The following is a 26,751-nucleotide window of genomic DNA, read 5'->3' on the forward strand; positions in this document are numbered from 1 at the left end:
ACAGGTTTTAAAGTCAGTTGTCCATCATGGAGACGAATTTTGTAGTTTGTGGGCCCAGCAAATACAGATATTTGCCAAAGACATTCAAAATCATTCTGGGAGGCATCTCACTGCTAAGGACTGCCTTTAACAGAGGAAAAGCAGAGAACTTGCACAGTACTGTAATTTGAAACACCCTACTGGTTGGTGGAAAAAGGAAAGCGTCCTTAGTGGTTTTGCACCAAAATCCACAATACTTAGGCCCTATAGGCAACTTGGAGAAGCAGTAATTTTTAACTGAGCAGCTGCAGTTTTGTCTCTCAAATCAGAGAGACAAGAAAAGGGTTTTTGCACTGCCTAGCTCAGGCTGCAGTGCAGCCTGTCAAAGGGAGGGCATCTCCTCAGATTAATGAGCCACTGTGTGTGTGTTTGTATCTTTTCCTCTGAGACATTTAATAAGTAAATAACAGCTGCACTCCAGTTCTTTAGTCCTGCCCAATTATCAGATCTGTCATCAGCATGCTAGAGAGCACAGGTTAGGGGACTGTTTTTGTGGCTGATAAACCCATTGTAGGACCTTACCTTAAATGGCAGCTATTTGTCAGAGAAAGAAGACAATACAGGGTGAGGCTGGGCATGTTTTTACTGCTAATCATGTTTTGATTGCTCTGAGGTTTCCCTGGTTGCTATGGGTACAGTACTTGTGTAAACTATATTGTACTATACATCAGTGAAAAGATGGCCAAAGCCCGTTTTCAAGGCATGTGTAAGTTTTAGTGCAGAGTAGGGTATCAGTCCTTAAAACCATATTGTGTAGAGGGTACATCAACATGTCAATGTCCACCATTAGCATGCCAGCCTGGCACAGAAATGATGACATCCATCCCCTGCCTGAAGCTAAGGATAAATGGCACAATGAAGGCAAGCTTAAGCAAGTAGTCAGAGTGATTCACCAACTGGATTAGCAAAACAGAAAAATCCATGAGGCTCTCTGTGACCTCCCACAGGCTTTTGTTTTCTATGGAGCTGAGAGTGCATTATTTCCAACAGACAATGTGAAACAATGCAAACTAGCATCATGGAGTGAGGGGCAGTCTGAGGCATAACCTCGTTGCTGCCCACAGTCTATAGGGACCATCCTTCAGTCACACCCTGTTTCAGTGTTTTATTCTGCTTGGAGGTTGGAAGGAGTATTGGGGGCTGCAGGAAGGAGGAGTTTGGATTGTGTGCCGGCTGTAAGTGAAGCAACCCTGTCAGTGATAAGAAGTTTTAGTTACTAGCTTGACTTGAATGTGCATGTATGTTTTTCCTCCCAGTGAATTTTAAGCCCCTGAGCTAAGTTCAGCCAAGACTGGCAGAAAAATAACAGTCTTGACAGTAACTGGATTTCATGAAAAAAGTTGTCTGGGCAGAGATGGGAACACTGTTAATACCTTCACTAATTGAAATGCTCTAGCGTGAATCAAACATCCCTGGGCATCAACCAGCAGAGAATACAATAAGTGGATCCCAATCCATAGAAAGTGTATGGGATGGCTCTTCAGTCTTTGAACTTGTCCCTTATATTCAGTAGCTAAAATGCTCGTCAGCTGAGTGAGACACACAGCAGAGAAGGGAACACAAAGAGGAAGTGGAAGAAAAGGGAAAAGGCAACACACAGAGATGGGCTGTCAAGAATGCCGGATTTCTAGACAAATCCTGCAGAATCAGGGAAACAATGTGAGCAAGAATTGTATCTGTATTCAGAGCTTACAGATCTTAACACAGTTAGACATTAAAAAAGAAAAAGAAGATGAAGATTGTTTTCACTACCTCATGAGACAGATGAGAGGTGAGAAGTGAATGAGGCATGATTGCCAGAAATAATACCAAATGCATTGGAACCACTGGTAAGGTAATTTCATGTAAACTGTGACTCAACACAAACTAAGACTTAAAATGAGACTGGTTTGCTTTACCTGTGGCCAAGAACCAGAGGGGGAACCAAAGCACATTTTGGAGCAGAGGCCTCAGATACTTACATGTAGCTTTGGAAAGATTTTCAAATTCCCTAGCTGAAGGACAGGATCATTTGTTGTACTTGTGATTTCAGCATGCAAGAATTATTCTTGAGAAAAACAGACACAGTCTGAAGAAATGCTTTTGAAAAGTGGGGACAGATGAACCGTCTGGCGAAAGGATTAAATCCATGACCAACACTTGAGCAGAGAAGGTAGCTAGCACTACAAGAAATGTTGGAATTGAGCCAGAGGCAGCCTTAATCTTTCACTGCAAGAGCAACTGCTCAGAGCAAAGTGCAGAAAAAAAAGAATAGTTAGGGTGTAAGGAGCCTGGAAGTGAGAGATATCTTTTGTGCTTTCTTATGACAGCAGGCAAAGAAGAAAAAAGGGAAAAGACAATACGTGCAAGATGTAGAGGTATCTGAAAAATGTGATTTTCAGAGTGACTTGAAGAGGACTGGAGACACTCTCTGTGCCTCCACTGGAGCAGGTGACTTTCTCTCAGGTTTAAAGCTAGTGGGTGAACATCCAGTATTCTTTCTTCCTTTTTGTTTTTCCCTTTAGTGTGGCTTGGCTGGAGCAACAAAGAACGAAAGATCTGGTTTTTACCTAAATCTCACAATGCATGAATGTATTTTCTCTTTTATGCCACTTATCCAAAACTGTAATGTTCTGTGCATCTTCCTCCTCTTTGTGGTGCTGCAGCAAAACTTACTAAAATTAATGGACAGGTCTTGACCATGGTATGTTTTGGGTTAATATGGTATGTCTATAGCGTCAACAAAGCAGGGGTGTGAGCTTGTTCTCAAGTTCATAGTCATATTTATCGTCCACAGCAGACACAAAAACGCTCTCTCAAACATGTATCAATCTCTGGACATAGAATCTACATCTTTCCCATTGAGTTCAACAATGCCAAGGCTCAGGCCTCAGCATGGTAATGTAATTGTCTTTAAGTTTAATTGTTGCATTGTCTTCAGCATAGCTTTCCTATGGGTTACATCCTCAAAGTTTCCAGCTTTCCCTGACTGTTCCCAAAATGCAGTTTGGATTTTGCCATCTTGTTGGTAAGAAGACTTACATGGCTTGCATGGTTTATACAATATATCGCTGAATTATACCAACTGGCCTCAGGAGCAGAGAATAAGGCTTGGCACTGCTTGTTTTCCTAGTAGAGATATAGCCAGAGAGACCAATCACAGTGACATCATACGTTAGCATCTAACCCTGCAGATCAGCTTTAGATGAGCTGTCTCACTAAACTCCTCTCCAGCTGGAGATACTCTCAAATCAGCTACTTCTGTATACTGTGTGCAAGCTCTGAATAGAGCAGGAGCCAGGCACACAAGCTCTTGAATGGATTTGACATGTATAGAGTCATGGTGGTCAGCAAGCCTATGTCAGCTCTTCACCTCACAGTGTGAAACTGCATTGGATGAAAAAGAAAATTAATAACCATAACCTATCATCACACCTATTAAAAAGTATGCTGAGTTCGACTGTAAAGACAAAAAAAGAAAAATTTTGCCCTTCCATTTTTCTCAAAGAGTGACTGCTGCTACTGAATTTGCCCCAGTGCAGTGGTGATGCATGGCTGTGAACTCCCAGGCAGTACCTATGCTGCTCAGGGGGCTTGACGCAGGCTACAGCTCAGCCAAAGTGTGCTATTTTGGTAATGGAAATCAAAACTTGTGTTTGAAACAAGATGTTTCTTCTGAGTGCTGGAGACACGAGTGGGTATTTGTGAGCTTAGAAAACACATCAACTTGTCATGAGGTCTATGAAAAATAATCTTTGTTTTCTTGAACAGTCTCTTGATTCCTGTCTGATGAAATGCATTTGCCAATGTTTTGAGGTTACCTTTTTGTTTGTTTTTAAAGATAAAATGCTTTTTAAAAGGGCTATAAACTGAGTGCTGAAGTTATTTTTTAAAAATTGAATTGTCTTGGAATTGTTTATAAACCTCACCCAAGCCATCACAGAATTTAAATAAGGATAAAAATGAACTCAGTGGATTTTGGATCCCTAAGCTCAGCAGACCCAAGACTGCAGTTCTCTGCAGAGCTGGTTTCTCTTCTCTTTTCTCCTTTAGCAACTCTTTCACCAAAGATGGCTCCAACATTTTCCGGATAGGAATGCTATGCACTTTAAACAAATTGTTTCTATTGTTTGCTCAATTTATTTCAATGTTTTACTACAACTTTAGAATAAAAGAATTAAGATTTATGAGCAATAACGACTCCCACAAAACCTGTTAAACGTGTGTGACACTGCTCATTTTGCTGCTATTTCTGTGGGGTTTAGAAACTGCTGTTTGTGAAGGATGTGGGTATTTGGTGTTGAAGAAGTTCAATGCAAGTGGCCACACATGAGCAGGCCTTTTAAATTCATTGTCTCTGATGATAATGGCAGTGGTGGAGAAAGGTGTCTTTTGGCATGGAAATTTATCCAGTGGGTATTTGTAAAGACTCTCTATTCATGTACTTTTATATTTCTGCTGAATACATTCCCTGAGTCAAAGGAGACTTTGAAAAATTGAGGTGGTAGCTTAGAAGCAAATTTTCAAGCTATAGAATCACAAAGCCCTCTGGTAAGTGATGGTATTTGATTAATCCTTCTGTATGTAAAGTTTATGCTGCAGATAAAGATAATATTAATTAGTTTCTTCAAATGCATACTTCAGAGCATGAGCAGAGTTCCTGAGAAAACATAACATCATTCTCTTGCTATTTTGGCAGCTATCTTCCACTTCTCATATCAGAAGTAGTCTTATACATGGGAAGAAACAACACTAATGCTTCTGGAAAAGGAAGTAAGACATCTCAATCCTAAATTTATTTATCTCCTTCATCAGAAATTAAGCAGCATCCTTCCACCTCTGCTGTGCTTCCTGTAAACATGGCCTGAAGACTCCAGGCCAGAACCACAATGCAAAATATCGTAATTGTCAACATCAGTGTGATATTATATCCACAGAGGACCTGATTCTTCTCATCCTTCTTTTGAAAGGTCTTGAGTTTACCCCGCAGCCTAGAATATTTTGGCTTGTGTATAGAAGATGGAACTGAAGCTAGGACTTCCCTCGGTACTCAGATAAACGTCAACTTGGAGGCTTCAAAACTTAAGCATATTTGGGCTTTCAGGCCATCACATACTGCAGCACTATCATTAACGAAATCAGTCGAATAAATTGATGTAAATTTATTAGCACTGTTTTCAGTTTCTGGGGAAACATTGAAACATGGGAATAAAAGCAGTGAGAAAAAAAAAAAAAGATGTCTTTTAGTCTTTTGTTATATTAGTTGTTCAGTACAAAATGGAAAGTGTTTGGCAATTATCGCTGTTGTAAATAGCACTGCTTATAATTAAGCTATCAGATAATCCCCCTGTAAAATAGCAGTAATTTTTATGGAGTTGTGTTAGTGACTCTTATTTTATTTTAATTTCAAGAAATAAGGCATAGTTTGTTTCACTGAAAAGGCTTCTTTAATGGAAAAATCTTTTTCTATCATCTGGATTATCAGGTAAACACACGTATTATTTCAACTGACAGTTGAAAACCCGCAGTGTTCTGTAATGAAGCTGAGTGTGTTCAATAAAGGTCCTAAATTCCTGGCAGATAGCCAAACTCTTCATGATTTTCAGAGAAACATTTATGGAAATCTGGTACTGTTCTTCTAAGATTTCATTTTCTTTTGCTGTCATTCCATAGACTGCATAAATGTTTCTTACTGTTTTTCTTTGTTGTCAGTGTCTAAATAATAGTCCCACTTGTAGCAAACACTATACAGTTTAACAGCTGCATGCCAGAGAGTTGTGTCATTTTTCTGGTGAAAAAATGTATTTCATGTGAAGTAGGTCAAAGAAATATTAATTAGTTACTGTTGACTTGTTTCTAGTAAAGGGTAAAAAAAAGGAAATCCTGTATTAACTCTCATCTTACTTTTAACTTTCCACTTATGTTCACGAAAACATGGCAAAGAATTATAGAAGGGAAAACCCACTTTACAAAAAAACCCTCCTACTATTCTTATTTTACCTCAAAAAAAAAATGAAGAGGAGTTGTAGGTAGGTGTGGTACACAACGGTAGGTTTAGAGGGAGGAAACAATAACAAAGTTTTAGAATCATGCTTTTCTCTTTCAGAGACCTCCTTGTTTACTTTAGGTGTCCCTCAGGCTTTTTTTGCTGACCACTGTTTCCTGGTGGCTGCCATCTAGCCCAGGCAGATGAATTTATCTGGACTGTCCCTTTCACAGTCAGATGCGGCAATATTCAGCATTGTCCTGCTTTTTCACTTGGTCTTTGAACCCAAATGAAGCTGCAATCTGGTATGGAATTGAATGAATTAGTATGATTCAGCAGTATTTAAAGTTGGACTGTTCAGCAGACAATGGTTCTGGTTCTGGCGTTGAGGGGCCAAGACTGCATGAAAGGCAACTCTGGGACAGAATCCTTGCTCTGGGATATGTAATTCCCACTGACTTCACCATAGTCAAGTGTTTACACTCTCCATCGCCTTGTAGATTCAATGGGGGTGTTCCAGAAAAAAAAAGCTGGCTTAACTCTTTCTTAAAAATAATTATGAGAAATACTTTTAGGAAATACTTCTGTAATGCTTTCGTGACTGAGTAAGTGCATGAAATAAATCCTACTATGACTTGTGTTGTGTAGAGAATTTTCTGAGTCACTCGACTCTTCACAGAAAAAAATAGCATAATGGAATGTATAATTGAAACCTTGTCAGAGTTTTAAGAGAAGCAAAGCAAATTAACCTGAAATTAAAAGATAGCTGAACATTCTAAGAAACACAGATATGTGCATTAAAGTTCTTTTTCCTTTCAAGGCAAAATACAGATTCGATATTCTGAAGCTGCAGCGTTTGATTTATCCATAGCACTCAATAGCTGTGCAACAATATCCCCATTGAAATAGAAGGTAACCACTGCAGAAGGCAGAGCTAGGTTAACACTGAGCACTTTGAGCATTTATTCTTCTGGCTCTACAGTTTGTTAGTTGCTTTCCTACAGCATTCTAATGATTTCTGTATGAAAAGAAAAAAAAAAAAAGAAAAAAAAAAAAAGATAGCAAATATTCCTACCCAGGAACGATGAAAAATACCTTCCTCACTTTCCTTCTTCATAGATTATTTTTGCAGGAGTTAACTTTTAACTTTAACACTTAAGTAAATGGATAAGATTGAGATGAAATTATGTTAGCCTATGCATACTTTACTTTATAATTTCATCCTGAAGTTTTTTACCTAAATGTGTACTATTTTTAAGATTTCTTCCAATAAAATGTTAGTATTTGATAATTTTTTTTCCTCATTAAGCTGCCTCAGTATTTAATCATGTCTACCTGATATTTGGTAAAGTCATTTTGATGCAACAGAAAGGCCAATAAGACAATGAGTAAGAGAATACTGATAAAGACATGCTATTCTACTTCTTTCATGTCACTGCAGCCAGATTCTTTGGTTCCGTCTTTCTTGCCATAGAGGAAGCTATTCAAATATGAGAGTCTCAGATTTGCTTACAGAAAGGCCTTTTAGATATGCATTTATTACAACTCTCCTTAAACAGCTTAATGAGTAAAGGAAGCCATGAAAAAGAATAGCAAAGGGTGTTATTGCTGGCATTTAAACTGAGCAAAACCACTGCTCACAGTGGAGAAACATTTTATGGTCATGAAGGAAAGATTCATCCCAAAGGACTGACTTTGTCATTGCAATTTAAAGCTTGCTGCCTTGCTCAGGCACTATGTAAGAAACAGTTTTGCGATCTCTGACCTACAGTGGCTCAATGTCTTTCTGCTCTTTGATATTGGAAAACTGGCTGCCAGACTCTTCTCCCCAAAGTGTCAGTAAGTTTGGAATTGATTATTACACTTCTGTGATAGGTGGCACAACATGGACAAAGATGAAGATAGCATTCTAATTTGTTTTAATGAAGGAGGATTTAGCAGAATTCATGTAATCACAGTGACTGTTATTTCAGTTGCATCACCTGACTGTCTGGCTTTTTCAATACTGTATCATACTCACCCTGTAGCATTTTGCTTTGTAAACCGACAGTTCATTCAACTTGCAAATGCAGGTTGCATTTAGGATGGATCTAAACTGTTGCTTCTAATTATGTTTTAAACTCATCAATCTAATGAGAGGCCCACTGTAGAAAGAGGTTGTCTTGAAAGATTTATTTCAGTTTGAGCCTTACTAGGATGAAGTCACTGTCTGGCAATTTTTCATTGTTTATCCTCAAATCTTATTTTCACGTGTGTGTTGTCAACACTATCTTCTCAAGTCATGCTCAGTAGCAGTAGTGACTCTGGACCTTTAAGAGTGGAATATGTGAGCACTTTCATCAGCAGAACTTTATGAAAACATTTTTGCTCTCTGTATTTCCCATTGGTGAGTTGGGCTCTTCTTAGCAGTAATGGTTAACAGTGTAAGAAGTATACTACTTGAGAAAGGTAGTATATTCTCTTGCCAATGTATATAGATCTTGCCACTGAATGAGAAAGATCAATTCAATTTATGCTGCATGAGGCCCGAGGGAGCTATTCTCAAAGCTGAGTTAGTATTATTAGTAGAGCTGTAATTCTTGCCATATATGAGATTTCTCTGCTGATTTTATTTGACAACCTCATGCTCGGTACCACATGAGTGGAACTGTCATGACAATAATGCAATGTGTGCTACCAGTGCTATGTAAAAGCTTCCAGCACATCTCAGTCTCTCAGAAGGTTAATGGTTTTATGTGGACCCCAGCTGCTTCCTAAACTGGTGAGACAATCCACATTTGTAACCCTGTTGTTTCAGTTTAAGATGACTATGGAAAACATCTGAAAATGTTCCAAAATAAGGCATGTCAGCTTTAGTAATGGAAAAGCAGAAGTAAACCAATTTGAGCAAGGTGCTGGGCCATCTTATTTAGACTGTGCTTTTCCCAAGAAAGGTTGAATCTGATGATCCTGGAGGTCCCTTCCAACCTGGTATTCTATCATTCTATGATTGTGTGTCTATCCAGATAATTTGTGTTTTGACATATGTGACATTTAAAAACAACGATAATGTGAAAGCGGTAGATGCACAGAGTAAATATGATAAGAGACATACAGGAAGACTTCGTCTTAGAATTTTACACACTTTATGAATCATACTGAATGCAACAAATCACACAAACAGAGCAGTATTTGTCCTTCTGATTTATACAACAAGCTCTTTCTTCATCATTGTGAGGCATAATCCTTTTTTGATTTTTGGAATTCCAAACTTAATTCTTCCTTACTCTTGCAGGACCAGAACTTTGATAAGTATTAAAACCAGTGTAGAACATTACACATACAGCTAAATCACTGAATGTAAAACCCAGATACGTCCACACAAACTGGGAATATTTTTATGTTCTGTGACACTTTGTTTTTTTAATTCCTGCATTATAAACCCTCTGAAGAATGTTACATGTTCCAAACTGCTGAAGTTTCCCTTTTCATTGATTGGCTGTTTATGGTTTTTTACTGCAGTCATTATTTTGTTTTGATGTAGTAGTTCTTCTGCAATAAATTTCTTCAATTTTCAGGCAGCAATGAGAGGAATCCAATGAGAATCATGGTCAGGATGTTTTATTTCTAAGTGTACTTTTTAATTGCAGGATATTTCTGTGCCTTTTCCTGAATATATTCCTTGTGGGCACACCCTGTTGTTGATTTATTACCAATTCCATCATCTCTTCAAAAGAAAGCAGTATTTGTTTGCCTGTTGGATCAGACTAAGCTGAGCACGACCATAACTAAAAAGAAAGATGTTTTAAAGGGTGGTTCCCAGTAGGAAAAAAAAAAAAAAAAAAAAAAAAAAGACGCTGGAGAAACAGAATCCCTCCTGTCTATAACCATGGCTAAAAATAATATCCAGAACAATAAACAAATTACTTCTCAACTGCACTACAGAAGAATGAAAGCTGTTGCGGGTTTTAAGACTGCAGAGAATATGATTTCCTGTGTAATGTGATTTTTCTCAAATTATGGAAAGTTCTCCAATTGTAAACTAAATGAAGTATTTATCTGCCAAATATATAATATGCTCACACCATTGCCAGCAGGCATATTGACTGTGTCTGTAGTGGAAGGCTGAACAGGCTCAGTTACTAGCTTACTGTTATCCAGATTGTTGAACTCCTGGTACATGGAAGTAAAGCTGGACTTGTGCCTACACTACTTGTCTTTTTCATGGGGCAGTGAAACCCAAAGGAAAATTCATCTCAATATACATACCAAGTGCTTACTGGAGTGCAGAAGTCTAGGTGCATGAGGCATACACTTTCTCTGCTATATCAGATTGTAGATATCTTTTGAATTGTTTTTATGAATCTGAGAAAGAAAAAAGCAACTTTGTAATTAATGTCAAAGAAATCTACCAACAGGAAGTATCACAAATCTGGGGCTGGAGTTATAAATTTTGACAAGCTAAAGCAGCAGTAAATAATGAGCTTATCCTTTGATGTCTGTGTACATATATGAAAATTCTCAAAGGTTTTAAAAAACCAATGTCATTTACTTATGTTTGATGCATGACATTGAGTGTTTGGAATCTTGCTTCCTGCTGTCTAGATAGGAAAATCTCTTGAAAATTTGGAAAGTTGAAGGTACAATCCAGTGAGTTATGGCATAGAACCAATGAGTGGCATGGAAGAGAAAAACTAAACAGCAGATCAGTATAATAATTTTTCCAAGAAAACAGGCTGGTCAGTCTATGCAGGAGAGAGGGTTCAGTATTTGTTTCTTTTAGTTCATGTGTTGTATAAATTGTGATGTGGTTGTTTTGTTTTGTTTTCTAGCAGTTGTGTTAAGGAGGTCTGGTCACATCTATTAGTTTTCACTGTGCTGTACAGATTGATATCAGGGGATGAAGTTGACACTGGGGACGTTCATAGACCCACTGGCCTTAAAGTCACAGATGATTTCTGGCCTAAAATGTCCAGGTTATCTGTTAAATGTATCATTTGCTTTCTGGTGAATTCTTTGATTTACAATGAAATGGAAAAATCCTTGGCACTGACTGCTCAGACTAGAGTCAGTTGTTGGCCATTATTCCAGGTGAAGATGTTATTTCCCCATTTTCAACAAGCTAGCTTGCAAAAAATGTGTTCAAGAGGATATGTAGTAAGTGTATAAGTTACAGGATCTAATCAAGATTTCAGAAGTTTAGGGTTACCTTTTCAGGGTGGAACTTCAGAAGTGAAGTCGTCAAAAGCTTCAGTTAATATCCTTTTCACTTCTGAAATCAGGACTCTTTTTGGTCAATCCTTTACTTGGAAAGCAGCAAATACACTGTGCTCAGCTTCCCCTCCTGTACCCACATGAGTAACAGTCTCAATACGTTTCCCTATAGTTAAATGTCTTTGTTACAAATCATTTCAATGCATCCCTGAGAAATTACACTTGGAAGGGCTGCAAACTACTGTTTTCACTCCTTTGCATTTGTTAGATTACACAGTGAGCAATGGGGTGATTTTTTTTTTTCCTAGAAATGCTTATGATGGATAATTATTTCAATTGATATAGGAAAAGTAAATTAAAATTAACACCATTCAGGTCTTCTATGATTTGCAGCCAGGCTAGTCATTATGTTTGTGGAGTGAATGTAAAAAAATCATTCTTTCAGCTTCTTGAAAACATATACACGCTTTGTCAAAATGTAAACAGCTTCCCAAGATGTAAGCCAATAAAGAATCAGGCAGCAGAACGTTATCTGCTGTACTTCAAATCTCCTGCTCTACAAATCTCTTCAGTCAAAATTTGGAGAAAAAATTAAGATGCTGTCAGTGCCATGTGTTATTTCAAGCAACAATGTATGGAAATCTGAGGGAGCAGCAAATTTTATAAAGAAAAAATACTTGAATGATTTAACTTCTGTATAGTAAGCAAACAGAAGGGAGCAGCGCTATTGTTGGAAATGAGCACCTTTTTCTCTCAGTGGTGTCATCCACTAACAGCTACAGTGCAAACTGTAGCTTTGTGTTACTGACACTTGCATGCAGGGTCCACATCAGCATTTGCTACTTCTGCGTGAAAACACGTAAACAAAGTGGAAACAAGGACACCAACTGGACTGCACAAAAGTTCTCCATTTAGATATAGGACTCATGTTATAAGTCTGTTCCTAAGAAAATATTTTGCCACCTCCTTCCCCATCCCAGGTTCTCCTTATGGTTATCTGGCACTCTGTGTAACTTGATTAGAAATGTCACGCTGCTAGTAGATTTTTCTAATTTGTGGCTGGAATATGAAGACAACTGAAGTACTCTTCTAAATACATTTCTTACGGAGGGCACATGAAAAGGCTTTTGTCTGCTCTTCTGAGAATGAGTGGAAAAGTCTGAAATCTAGCTTTTTGGAACGTATTTATGCTTATTTTCCTGTTGGTAAAGACAACTGTCAGAAGAGTTGAACAATACATCCTAAGCTTAATTTTGGGCTCTGCTTCTTAACAGATTGAATCCCATTAAAATAATAGTAAGTACAATAAACAGCAAATAAATGATCTGAGAACTCTGTAGTGCAGATCTGGTAAAAGGTTTGGGATGTAGCTACTGGTCACTATGGTGTTCTTTTGATCTCAGGTAAAGAAATACCTTCTCTAAAGAGAAAATCATGTGCTTTGAGGATGAAACAAGAAGCAGAAATGTTTGTTTTGTTTTATTAATCTCAAATTCTACCCTATCAAGGCTGGGTTTTGTGACTCTGTGTCCCGGTTTGGCTGGGACAGAGTCCCAGCCCAGCCATGCTAGGCAGGCCGTCAGCAGTTTTGAGTCAGCCGGGGAAACTGAACCTGAGTTAGACAAATAATGTCATGGTCATTGTAAAGGGAGAAGGTTTGCTGAGGAAGGGGAGCCTCTTGGGGTTCCTGCTGGGGATCCTTCTGCTCCTCTTGTGGCTTCTCCCTGCTCCTGAGGACTGCTCTCCTGTTGATTGTGACTGCTGATTATTCATCTTGCTAAGTATAACTTTGTATACCTTTGTTGGTATTAGCGCTATTGTATTAAATCTGCTTTCACTTCAACCCATGGGCTTCCTCTCCTTTTTCTGATTCCCTTCCCTGGCTGGTAAGGGGTCATTGGGTGATAGAGCAACTGTTATAGTTTAGCCCTGGGTACAGGATAAATGTAGACACTCTGGGAAAAATCTGTGAATAATTATTAATATAATCACATAATATGAGAATATTGGTTAAAAGATGCTGTCTTTAAAACAGTGTTTGGGGAAGAGATGTGTTTTTTCTATTTGAATTGAAACACAGGGTGACTTTTGTCTTCACTTACACCAGGGAAGAAGCAAACCAGACCTATAGTAATTTTCTCTGAAGATGTTGCTTTTCATATCCTCAATACTTGCAGTCCATCTTTAGCACACCACTTTTTTTTTGTTTTCAAACCATATTTTTCTTAGTGAAAAGTAAAGACACCTTTCCCTGTATCAGTGACTATGCAGAGGTCTGGCATATGAAAATCATAGTCTTAGCTCTATACCCTCATTCTCCAGATAAAAGTAGAATTAAAGCAGAGAACTAGGAGGTGGCTGGCAAGGGCTTCCAGCTGTTTCAAATGGGAAGGTATGTTAGGTCATATTCTTTCATATACACTGGTCTTGCTTGCTTTAATAGTGTTAACCAGAGATCTCAGCAAGTATTTGCATAAGATCCAGGCTAACAGAGAGGAAAGATGATGATGGTCACATTGACGCAAAAAAGGGAATGCTAAGGAGACGGTTAAGCAGAAACCTCTGATGCTAATAAGTAGATCTGTTCCCTGAAATCAGATTTCTTGGGTGGATGGCAGCATACTAAGAATTCAGAACACATCCCTTTTAAAAAAAACAACACACTGGCATAATGTTGTTTACCTCACAAAAGAATCTGTAAACTCCAAAAGGGATAGCTAGCACAACAATCCATTATGCATATTGGTAATATAATAAGCATTATGAAACAGGTTACATGAACTGGAGATGTGCGAAGAAGCAAGTGAATAAATGCCAGCCTTTAAGCGGTTGTCAGCTCACTATGTAAATGGGAGATGTTATATTCAGTGGTGTTGCTATTCCACAGACTGCCAATATCAAGTGCTTTGTTCTCTTCCTGTAGACCTTCTCATGAACAAGTTTTCTTACCATGCATCTGTCGTCTTATGCAGCATTACCTGCTGCCATCATAGCATGATACCTGACGTTTTACCAAGAAATTCATCAGTTGCTTTAACACAAAACTTTTCTCCTTCTCCCAGGTAACTCATCACTACCACTTTTGTTGCTGCCACAATGGATGAGGTGGCCAAAGAGCTAGAGTTTTGCTCCCACAACCTCCTCATCCAAAGAGCACTGGGACACTTGAGCTGGCTAGGTGTGCCAGGTGAGGGAGGCAGGCATCAGTGTAGCAGATGTGGTTATCTTGGTCATAACGCTGCCTTGGCATGGGACTATACTTCATGTTGCTGTAATGATTAGGCCTTACATCCCTCATGGTTCTTTCAGGTTTACTGTAGAATCTTGACAAATAGAACAGAATCATTTACTTTGGAATCATAGAATCATTAGGTTGGAAGAGACCTCTAAGATCACTAAGTGCAACTGTCTACCCAACACCACCATGCCCACTAAACCATGTCCCGAAGTGCCACATCAACATGTTTTTTAAACAACTCCAGGTATGGTCACTCACCATCTCTCTTGGCAGCCTGTTCCAATGCTTGACAACCCTTTCGGTGAAAAATTTTTTCCTAATGTCCAATCTAAACCTCCTCTGGTGCAACTTGAGGCCATTTCCTCTTGTCCTATCACTTGTTACTTGGGAGAAGAGACCAACACCCACCGCACTACAGTCTTCTTTCACGCAGTTGTAGAGAGCGATAAGGTCTTCCCTTAACCTCCTTTTCTCCAGACTAAACAACCCCAGCTCCCTCAGCCACTCCTCATAAGACCTGTTCTCCAGATCTTTCACCAGCTTTGTTGCCCTTCTCTGGACACACTCCAGCACCTCAATGTCTTTCTTGTAGTGAGGGGCCCAAAACTGCACACAGCATTCGAGGTGCGGCCTCACCAGTGCTGAGTACAGAGGCACGATCACCTCCCTACTCCTGCTGGCCACACTATCTCTGATACAGGCCAGGATGCTGCTGGCCATTTGCTGGCTGGATTCTTGGCCACCTGGGCACACTGACAGCTCATGTTCAGCTGGCTGCCGACCAGCACCCCCAGGTCCTTTTCTGCCTGGCAGAAAATATCAGATAATTTGAGTTTATTTTGTTACTTACATGTTTTCCTGCATCCCATCACCAAATCCATAGATTTCAGAAGAAAAAAAAAAAAAAAAGGTGGAGGAAGGAGGATTTTAGGTTGAATTAGTAACATATTCCGAAATTACTATTGTGCTACCTCCAGTGAATTAGCCATCTGTGAGCAGTACTACTGTACTGTACAGTAACAATATTTACTGTTATTTTTCACTTTCCTCAACAGCTTACTTTAAATACTATTTTTCGATACCATTAATGTAACCAAATGGCAACAAAACTTGTTTGAGACTACAACACTCATAAAGTGCCTCGTCTTTCGTATAATCCTACATTGGCTTGTATTCATGCATACCTTTAGGATTATATGAGGACAATGTGCATGCATGTGTGACAGAAATGGCCCTACCAAGAATTTTTAAGTGACCGTTTCAATGACAACCTTCCACATTGCTATCAATTAAATCAGCTCATTTTGTACAGACTGAATTCTCCCTGGGAACATGGTCAGTTCTGTAATGGGAGCTGGCAAAGTTAAAGATTCTTTGACTGGTTAAATCTGTTAAACTCAAAATAGCAAACCTTCCCCTCCATGCAACTGTAAAGTAGAAAATATAGAACAGCAGAAACAAAATCACAAGAACTAAAAGGGAAAGGACAAATTTCATCTGCACGAGAAATGAGGAAAGGACTGTCAGTCTGAACTCACAAAGAAGTGCAAGCCAGAGTCAAAAGAAAGTAGCAAAACAGGTATGAATAATTTGGAGACAGAAAATCTCCCCAGTAAATTTGAATATTTAAAGAACATATATAATTTGATCTTTCATTAAAGAGAAAATAGAAAATCATGAGTGTTTCACTCTTTCTCTGTGTTTCTGAAGCACTAACATTTTTGAAAGGTTAATCTTAGACCTTTCTATATGTGGGGCTACTCTACTCCCACCCTATTGATAATGTAATATTTAATTCTACTCGAGCACTTGTCTAAGTCCCTGTTTATTTATAAGCATGAGAACAGGAATATGGACTTTTTCTACATCTCTTAGCAGTGACTCATTCTTCCTAGTGTGTAATGCCATCCAATATAAGTGTTTTCCCAAAACATTCTTCCCCTTTGGAAGAATATTTGCCCAGTACTTGCTCAGATTTATTCTGTACATCTGAGTTCTACTGGTTAGAAATGCATAACATAAAGATGTACCTTGATTTCACTGTGTTTCTGAAAGCTGAAGGGATTGGCATTTGGGAGGACTAGGGTTTCTTTTGGGGCCATTCTTAATTTCTGCTATTATTTTAATACATCACTTTTATGTATTTATTATTGGCATTGTACTTGGAAGTAGCTTGCTAAAATGTATGTTATGCTTGGGAACCCTTGGAGTCTAATCTGGGCACAAGCATGATTCTTAGAGTCTGATGCAGCATTCACTCAAACCAATGAATATCTTTCAGAGGACTTGGACTGTGATCTAGACTCTTACATCTGAGATGAGTTTAAGAAGCCATGTATCACTTCTCAGACAAAAAGCTATGAAAGCATCCAGAATTTAAGAACAATTTTTGGTCTTCAGGCAGAATAAATAATTTCTTTAAAAAAAGAGTCTGCCTGTGTAAAGAGAAAGCATGAACCAATTTCCAAACCAATATAAATTGAATTATGTGGGAGATGAAGTCCAGAACAAGTTTAAAATACAAAATATAATTTCAGCCATCGTAGTTTTGCTAAATATATGTTCTGAAACTCAAAACCCACAAAGTAATTCAGAGACCCTTCTTCAAAATCTAGAAATGAGTGCACTGCACCTCAGTTCTCAAGCAAGACAATTTCCCCTTTTTGAAGTGTGGTTATGAAATTAAATTTAACATATGAAAACCATTATTTCCATTAAATAAATTAGGCATCATAAACATCTGATGGTAGCTTTTGTTTGGATGTGGAAAAACGGGTGATCAAGAGTGATTACTCAGCATATTGTATATTCCTGTATGTATAATGAACTTGGCATTTGTTTTCATCAAGTTTTCTGCTATTGGTGGTTTGTATACAGACTAATCTGAGTTATACAAATTGGAGTTCTCTGGTTTTGTTTCTGGAGCTTATAGAATTTTTCTATAAGCTTAATGTGCTTGATTTGTATTCTTCTCCGTCATGGGGTAAAATTTATTTTTAAAACTTCCTTCCAAAGTGAAGCCTAACAATTCTCTGGATTGAATTTAGGAGTATTTTCAGTTGCTGGGATATTTTTATAATGACACTGAAAATCAGATGATTAAGCACTTAACAGGACCCATGTGGTTTTGCATCACTATTTAGTTGAATATATATAAGCACATAATTGAAACTCGTATCAAAGTCCCATGTAGCATGTCACAGAGATTGGTTGAGATTGTCATACAGTTCACACAGAGTTCTTAAAGTAATTGAATTTTTTGGCCGTTTTTTTCTTCAGTTACTAAAGACCAAATCTCTGGAAACACAAGGATTTTTTAGCTTTAGTAAAGATTTGACCATATCTAAAGAAAAAATAAATTAATTTATTTATATAAACCCTCTGAGCACTGTGTATACAGATTTTAAAATATATATTCAGGAATATCTGACAGAATATGTAGAATTCACATGTATCCTACAGAGAAAGACTGACTTAGGCTGGAGAAGAAACTCTTCCCTAACTCATAAATCCCTGGAAGGAAAAGAACCTATTTGTGATTAAGGAAACAATTTGGAAGGAGATTGTAGAAATAAACTAGAAAGATTCTTGATGTGTGTCAATGTCCCAGACTATGCTTATTGCATTGGACACTGTAAGAAAAAAACCTAAATCTCTTCGGGTTCAAACTAGTTGTTGAGGAGGAGGGGAATAGGAAGGTAAATTTCTGAAGAAACTTAAAACAATCCAGTAACACCTCTGTTATTCCCTTGGTGCCTATCAGGCTTCCAATTGTTAGAAGCTTAGTAGTGGAGAAATTATGTAAGAAATACAATGTAGTGCAGGACCTGCTGTACATGAACCTCGAAAACATACAGTGAACTGAGACAATTGGCTACATGAAGGTCTTCTACCACTATTACTTTTGCCTAAAATGTATCCCGTGAGAATTTCTCATTATGTGAAAGTTTTCCAATTCTTATCATTTCTTCCTTGTGCTATCAATAATCCACCAAGCAAGTCATTTCATTGTGGAAACCTATCTTTTATTCCAGACTTCCTCCAGATTTCTTCCAGACTGTTATATCTTGGCAGCAAGGAAGTAATGAAAAGAAAAGGAAGAAAAATTGTGGTAGTAAACCCATGAGGAGTAACTTTTGAGACGGAGAACTGAAACTTCTCCTTAGTAGGAACACTAGTGGATCGTGACCTCATCTCAAGCCTACAGGCATAAATTGAAGCAGAAAGTGTCCCTGACAAACAAATATAAATGATTGATTACATTTACTGAAAGTTTGTTCTTCATTTCTCCTTTCAAGGATGATACTTTAATCTCTCTTGTTTTTCTGTATTACTATTAACACTCGCTCCAACTATCTGTTATGGCTCTTCAGTCACCCCCTACCCCACTCTTCCACCTTTTGTATTTCATTCATGACACTCATCTACCTTTTCCTGCATTGTGCCCAAAGACCACTATGGAGGAATCAAAGCCTTAAAGGAAAAGATGGCTTGATGTCAATTCTGATACCAGGACGAGTTTTCATCCATCCCGAGTAGTTAGAAGCAATCATTTTGGACTAAAATATATTCAGGTCCTGCAGTTATTTCGAACTTTTTAGTACAGATAGGTCCTATGGAGTTGCTAAGCATGGCTCTACCTAGGACATGGATTTTATATTTTTTCCAAATTTGAATGCTTTTTTGGTGAGTATGTATCTCTCAAAACCAAAGTGAAGTAAGGTCTTTTACATTAGAAAGCACTTAATTTTTTTTCATTTTAATTTGTTGCATATCACCTTTTTGAATATTGTTTATCATTGTCTGTTGAAAATTTCAACAGATTCCTGTTGTTCAAAGATACAAGATAATGATCAGGCTTTTATGTACAAATTTCAACCAGTATCCTTAGGGCAGATGCCATGCCCAAAGCCTTGTAAGTTGGAAGCAAATAAAAATTGGCTTTCAAACTTCTTATCAGCATATTTTAGCAATATGATTTATGCTGTAAGCACCAATAAGCACCTGGAGAACACTAATATACCTGGCACATTTTTAATGTTTTTCTTGAACTTTTTGATCCTTGATCTTACTAATTTATAATTGCACCAACACTGATATTTTTCACTTCATGACACTGTTTAACATTTGCATCATTTGTCTGTTAAGATTACTAGGGTTTAACTTTTTCTTAAGTACTAATTTCTCAGTATTGTTTTAGTCATTAATGTTATAAGAAAGCAATCCTTGGGATGTTGGATTATTCATATGTGACTCGTGTTTATGTGTTGTTGATTAAAATATATAATTTCTTTAAACATATAATCAGAATGATGTTATCATAGTTTTATATTTTAGTTCAACTGGTTTCTTTCTCTAAAACAATTAAAAATTGTCTAGTTCTTCCCAATGTTTATATCTCATTTGCACAATCCCTCCTCAGAGTTTAGCACAAATTGAAGTGTTTTACAGAATCAGAAATCTAGCAGCAACAATACAAGAAAGTTTAAGGGAGCTTGGCCATCCTCAAAAGCAACAGTAACATAAAAATCTGTTTATTGTAGATTTACAGCCTCATGGAGCCATGGTTCCTCACTGAATTTCGTGCAATATTCAATATAAAATATTGCATATACCCTTGCCACTATGTGGACTATATGTGTCCGTTCATTCAGCCTGGTAAAATTGTGGACAAGACTTCAAGGGAAGGAGTTTTTATTTCTGTGCAGTTATTTTGCATCCAGATAAATACTAAAAGCAGAAATACCATGTTATGAAAAATACTGTGCTTTTACCATCAAATTTTTATATGCTAGCATACTGATTATCAATAAGGACAGCTTTCCAAACATCTGGACAATAAGGTGTTTGTGACAGGTTTGCTAGCATTAAACTACAAAAATCTCTGGGTTTTGGTAAAAACTCTCAGCAACTGATACAGTAAGCTGTGCTATCTGCTACATGGATTGCAAGAGATAAAATGTACCTTTATTAGAACTAAAGTCATTGTCTTACTTAAAATTCAGTGTCTTTTCATTCTGATCTTTATAAGCTCTTGCAGAGAATAACTGCAGGATGGATAAAATCCTGTGTACGAAGAGATTCTGCAGGTACCATGGAAGTTACTTTGGTAAAAGTTATCTTCCTAAGGTTGCAAGAATTTTGAACATTTGACTGATTTCTCTATTGACCTTTCTGACAGGCTGATAAGGTTTATGGGTGTAGAATAAATCAAATACCAAAGGCCTTCAGTAGGAAAAATAGCTATTGACATCAATTTTGTCTGGAGGATTCCTTCAGCTTATGAGTGAGAAATATTCAGGAATCAACAAGCCTCACTGCTTGTGTTGGCCATCAAACCAGGCTTAGAACTGCAAAACCAAATCCTCAGAATAATGCCCAAAGAAAGGAACAGATCTGTGATCACCAAATTGTTTTAGACAAAGAGCTAGAAAACAGTCTTTATTGTCCCTTCCTCCCTGCGCTGAGTGGATTTTAGCCCAGGAGGTCTGACTACCAGAAGGTTTTCCTTGGAGGAACTCCAATGCCAGAAAAAGCCTGGAAGTGCAGGCAGAATCCCCCTAAGCCAAGCAGATGGTGTAAGTTACAGGAGTCTGCTACACTGTGGATTTCCAGTGGGTGAGGGGTGGAAAATTAGGAAATATTAGGAAATAGAGATTGTAATTCTCCAGCTTGTCTGGATTGGAGGAAAAAGGAAGAGAAGGAAACTGGTAAAGGGAAGCAATATTTCTTCCAGAAGAAAGCAAAGGAGATGTATATGGTCATTTCTGCTCTGGGTTACAGTACTCTGGATAGGTTACCAGTAGTTTGTAGATAACAGTACACCCTTAGAGCTATATAATAAGCAATGGAATAGTAATAAAGAGTGGAACTATTCACCAAACGTCCTATAGAATTGGTCTGTTGTGGTGGGTTGACCCTGGATAGACACCAGATGCTCAGTAAAGCTGCTCTGTCACTCTCCCTCCTCAGCTAGACAGAGGACAGAAAACGCAACAAAAAGGCTCATGGGTGGAGATAAGGGCAGGGAGAGATCATTCAGAAATTACCGTCATTGGCAGAACAGACTTGACTTGTGGAAAAATTAATTTAAATTATTACCAATCAAATCACAGTAGGGTAATGAAAAAATAAAAACAAATCTTAAACCACTTGTCCTTCTACCAATCCCTTCTTCCCAGGCTCAGATTTATTCCTGATTCTGTCTGCCTCCTCCACCTGAGCAGTGCAGGGGGATGGGGAATGGGGGTTGCAGTCATTTCATCACATGTTATTTCTTCCACTACTTCCTCCTAAGGGGAGGACTCCTCACACTCTTCCCCTGCTCCATCATGGGGTCCCTGTCATGGGAGGCAGTGTTCCATGAACTTCTCCAATGTGGGTCCTGCCCATGGGGCTGCTGTTCTTGATGAACTGTTCCATTATCGCTCCCTTCCATGGGGTGCATTCCCTCAGGATCTTACTGCTCCAGCTGGGTCCCCCGTGGTGTCACAAGTCCTGCCAGCAAACCTGCTTCAATGTGGGCTCCTCTTTTCACAGGTCCTGCCAGGAGCCTGCTCCAGCATGGGCTTCCCATGAGGCTGCAGGCTTCCCATGGGGTCACAGCCTCCTTTGGGTGCATCCACCTGCTCTGGTGTGGAGTCCTCTACAGGCTGCAGGTAGATACCTACTCCACCATGGGCTGTAGGAGGACAGCCTGCCTCATTGTGGTCTTCACCATGGGCTGTAGGGGAAACTCTGCTCTGGTGCCTGAAGCACCTCCTCCCCCTCCTTCACTGATCTTGGTGTCTGCAGACTTATTTCTATCACATATGTTCACTCCTTTCCTTGGCTGCAATAGGTGTTGTGCAGCAAATTTTTCCCCTTCTTAAGTACAGTATCCCAGAGGTGCTACTAACATTGCTGACGGACTTGGCTAGCAGTGGGAAGGTTTTGGAGCCAGCTGGCATTGGCTGTATCAGACATAGGGGAAGCTTCTAGCAGCTTCTCGCAGAAGCCACCCCTGTAGACTCCCCCCCTACCAAAACTTTGCCACGCAAACCCAATACATCTATAAAATAAGTATCAGTTAAGACAGTCACAGATTAAATACCAGTTGAGAATATTCAGTTTTATGCAACATCTTTCCTGGACTTTGAAGAGCTTTCATGTCCTGTAGATGGCTTATTTTATGTGGCATCTTACAAACATCTCTTCCTGTGAGCACTTAAATTGTATAACAGGCTTATAAAAACGATATATGTGCTTAAGTTTTATTATATTGATGGTTAAACAATTTCATTGAGAAATAATATGTTCCTCTGTGTCCTAGATCTGAAAAAAAAAAAAAAATGCTAGCAGTTAAAAATGAAAAACACAAAAGCAAGCAGAGAAAGCAGAAATTCAAAAGCAGGGCCTCTCTCAAAGACAAAAATGAAATTTAACTTGAAAACTGAATAGGAATGTCATTTTTCCCTGTGAAACTAGTTCTTATACAAAGTACTTTATAGGAAGCATAAGGCAGTATATCTTAAAATGAAAAGAAAGAGATAAAAAGAACTATTCAATATGCTATAAAAAACTTACATATCATATGCCAGATCTTTACTTGGTATAAAATTCAGTACTACCTTAATTTGTACTGAATATTATTAAGTCAATGTATACCGTGTAAGCATCACCCTTACAATATGCAGACATAAGAACGTAAGCAGTACTATATATTAAAAACTTTTTCAGCTGTTTAAACCTGTTCTTTCTCTCCTCCCTCCTGTTTTTTTTTTTGTTGGGGTTTTTTGTTTGTTTGTTTGTTGTTTTTTTTTTATGTTGCCATCTTCAACTAAGAATTTCTATATTTGTTTCTAACTCAGAAAGTCATCTTTCGTAAAAGTTTCAGCAATATACACCAGGCCCATTTTGCACTACGTTTTTTTTTTTTCCCAGATATCTGCTCAAATGCTTTGTGTTCAGGTACACCAGAAGGTATTCGGAAAAATCAAAAGAGGAGATCACTGGAAATCTTAAATACGTGTCGTAGATATCAGAAGCTCCCTTTGTTCTGTGGTTTCATTCGCAATGTGTGTCTCTGATGACTGTTACATTATCCATACAACATGAGTTAGTAGTGAGTTAGTACCCATATAACATAAGTTATTAATGCTAGTCCATATCCATTTTCAGCATCTCATTTCTCCATATAAAGCTATATCACATTCCCAGTGTAGGATGTGATAATTGTATCCTGAAGGAATCATGGATGTCCAGAAAATGTACACCTGCATCACAAGTGAGGGGATTTGTGGCACATGTCTGCATAACCTACATAATCTGGCAACTCGAGGCACAGCTGACAACTTCTTGTTCTCCATATTTCTAATATAGAATTAAACAAACAAATTAATCTTCCTTTGTCTTGCCCAGTTTTAGATGCCACCAGCATCTAGTTTTTCATCACTTGCCTAGCAGGATGTTCAACAGTCTTGTACCAAAGAGATTTTCCTAACATTTATTTTAAGTAACATTTTCCTGATGTCTTTTCATTATATCTATTAATAAACTTTTATACCAGTACATATAACTTCATGTGTTCCTTTCCCACATTTGGTGCATGCAAGCTCTAAGTAAGTTGCATTAAATAATTGAATTCAACAAATTGATATGTTCACAGAATACTTATACATCAAGCATTCACCAAACATACATTCACCAATACACCAAATGAGTCAAGCTGATAGAAAATAAATATGAAAGGCATCTAAGCACCACAGTTGTAGCCATTTTCTTTATGTTTTTTTTAGAAACTCTTTGTGGAAGCTGATGCTAAATATTTTCTTCAAATATTTCTAATCTTTTATTGTGTTTCAGCCACTGCTTAGGAGGGTTATAACCATATTCAGACATTTTATTAATTCATAAGATGGTACAGCATCTAAATACCTTTATTGGTCTCCTTTTGTCTGCCTCAGCTGTGATCTTTATTCCAGAATGGCTGAAGGGGAATCAGAGCTGTGATAGTTAAGTATATCTGCTTTCATACTTGTTGTTCAAGACTTTCTTAGAGGAGCTTTCTAGAGCATCAACAAGCCTGTCTTAACTAAATGTATGATTTAAATGGCTAAATAAGATGGATTAAACTTCTGTGTGGATGTTTTCCCAAGTAGTTCAATTTAGTTTACTCCAGGCTGGAAAGTAACTAAGGGAAATAGAATTGTGATGAGACTTTCTGACTCTGAAAAGTTTTTTATACAAGGAATTAACGGAGTTTTACTCATTCTTTTTAAATTCCCTCTCAAATTTCTGAGAACTTTGCTGAGAATCTCTGACAAGAAGTCCTGGTCTTTGACTTCTTTAGTCTTGGAATAGAGACTCATGCACAAAATCATGAAGAAGGTTGTAGCCATCATCCTAATTAACTGAACCCCTTGCTTCCATCTAACAAGGCCATGGCTGCCCTGCATGAACAGACAGGAGCACTCCATGCTGTGTCTTCCATTTCTGGCTGCCTGGCAAGTACCTCAGCTGTGTTCCTCTGCCATTGATGTTGAGACAAAACTTCTGGAGTGACCTCAAGGGCAGTAGTGTTCTTTAGTAGTTCCCCTGGATTAGATGACTGCATACTCTTCCCCAGGGTCTGCTTTGCAATTCAGAAACAGCTGTTTAGCAGTCTTTTATACACAGAAAAATAGCCCAAAGACATGTGATACATAGATGTCATTACAAAAATGAATCATCTCTTTGTGTAAATAGCTTTCTTTTTGTCAGCAGTTGCCACTAGTGGTGCCAAAAGAGCATCAAAATAAGATCATAACTTTGACAGATTGACAGATAACTATGAAAGGATTATCTGTCCATGGGAGCATTATCTAGAAAGTCAAATTTATAGGTCGAGTCATAAATAAGTAGTTCTGCATTCCAGACAGCAGGACTCTTCTGAAGAAAACTAGGACTTTTGGCTAACAAGACTTTAACTTTCAAACAGTTCTGCGAACACAGTAGACCATAACTTCAGAAACTAGAGATCTCGGTTTGGCCTCACTAAATATGACAATGTGTCACTGGCAGTTATTGTTATTTCTCTAACACTCAAAAAAACACCAATACCCAAAAATCCCTGAAGACAGTAAGTAGTACTAATTCTCTACAAAATATTCCACAACATTCTTCTCCCAACACGCTTATCTTTACTATTTATTGAAGCAAACTCCTCCTACTTGGTTATGCCACCCGTGTCTGGTTTAGACCAGCAAAGCAGAGAAATTTTATGAGTGGGATTCGCAGAACTGGAGCTATGATCCCAAGCACAGGGAAGCCCTGAGCAGGTGGTCAGTGCTGTTAACTCTCTAGGACACCCAGGAAGCTTGGCCATTTCAATTGCATGTTATTTGAACAGCTAGCTCTCAATGTCTGGTGCTCTGCTCCTTCAAACAGGGCCAGCTGATGATGTTGAATAATTTCAGTAGCATAAGAACTGCAGCAGGTATGGAAGCATTGATGACAAAGCAAATGTGGAATGAGGAAAATGATGTCAAAATGGCACAGGCTGGGAGACTTGACCACTGAATAGCTTCAGGAAAAAAGGGCACAGCAGGAAGAACATGACTTCATCAGAGCAGTAAGTAGAAATAAACACAAGAGGAATGATTGCAGAATAGGAAAAAGAAGAGTATAATTTAAAAATTTGAACTAGTCTTCTGAGGGTGAAAAGGCTTTTGTCCCTGTGTGTTGTCAAGACTCATTAGCTTTCATTTAATTAGAGGGTTCTGAGGACTGTTCTGATTACAGGACACTAAAAGACACTCAGCCATCTCAAACCTGGAAAAAGGGACCGTGGGGTGTAAGTCACCTAATGTTTGATGACATTCCAGACTAAGGTGATGATTTTCTCTAGCAGAACACTAGAGTCTGGGATATCTCACTCAAACAAGAAGATGAGTTAAACATAACATGAGTGAAAGTGTAGGAATGATGCATTCATACAATTGTTGTTACTAAAGAGGATGCTGACATTGGCACATTGTAGGTTTCTGCAGTTTGCGGTAAACTGTTAGCTTTGGTGTAAAATACAGGCAGCCGAATCCCACCCATGGATGCTAATTTCAGATTAATTTTGCTGCTCCACTAATGTTAGGGGTGACAATCTAGTGACTCCAGACTGACAGCTGATCTGTCATTTCCTATTTTCAAGTGTCAGCTGTAGCTGGAACAAGATATAGGAAAACCTGAAAATAAACTTTACAGTGAAAGACACAGGGGTACAAAAGAGAATATTCCTGTTCTCGTAGTATTAAAGTACATCCTATTCACAGTGATTCTAATTTACAAAACACTGTGCTGGGCT

The sequence above is a fragment of the Leptosomus discolor genome, chromosome 2 (genome assembly GCF_034619465.1).
Source record: "Leptosomus discolor isolate bLepDis1 chromosome 2, bLepDis1.hap2, whole genome shotgun sequence".
In the NCBI taxonomy this organism is placed as follows: domain Eukaryota; kingdom Metazoa; phylum Chordata; class Aves; order Leptosomiformes; family Leptosomidae; genus Leptosomus; species Leptosomus discolor.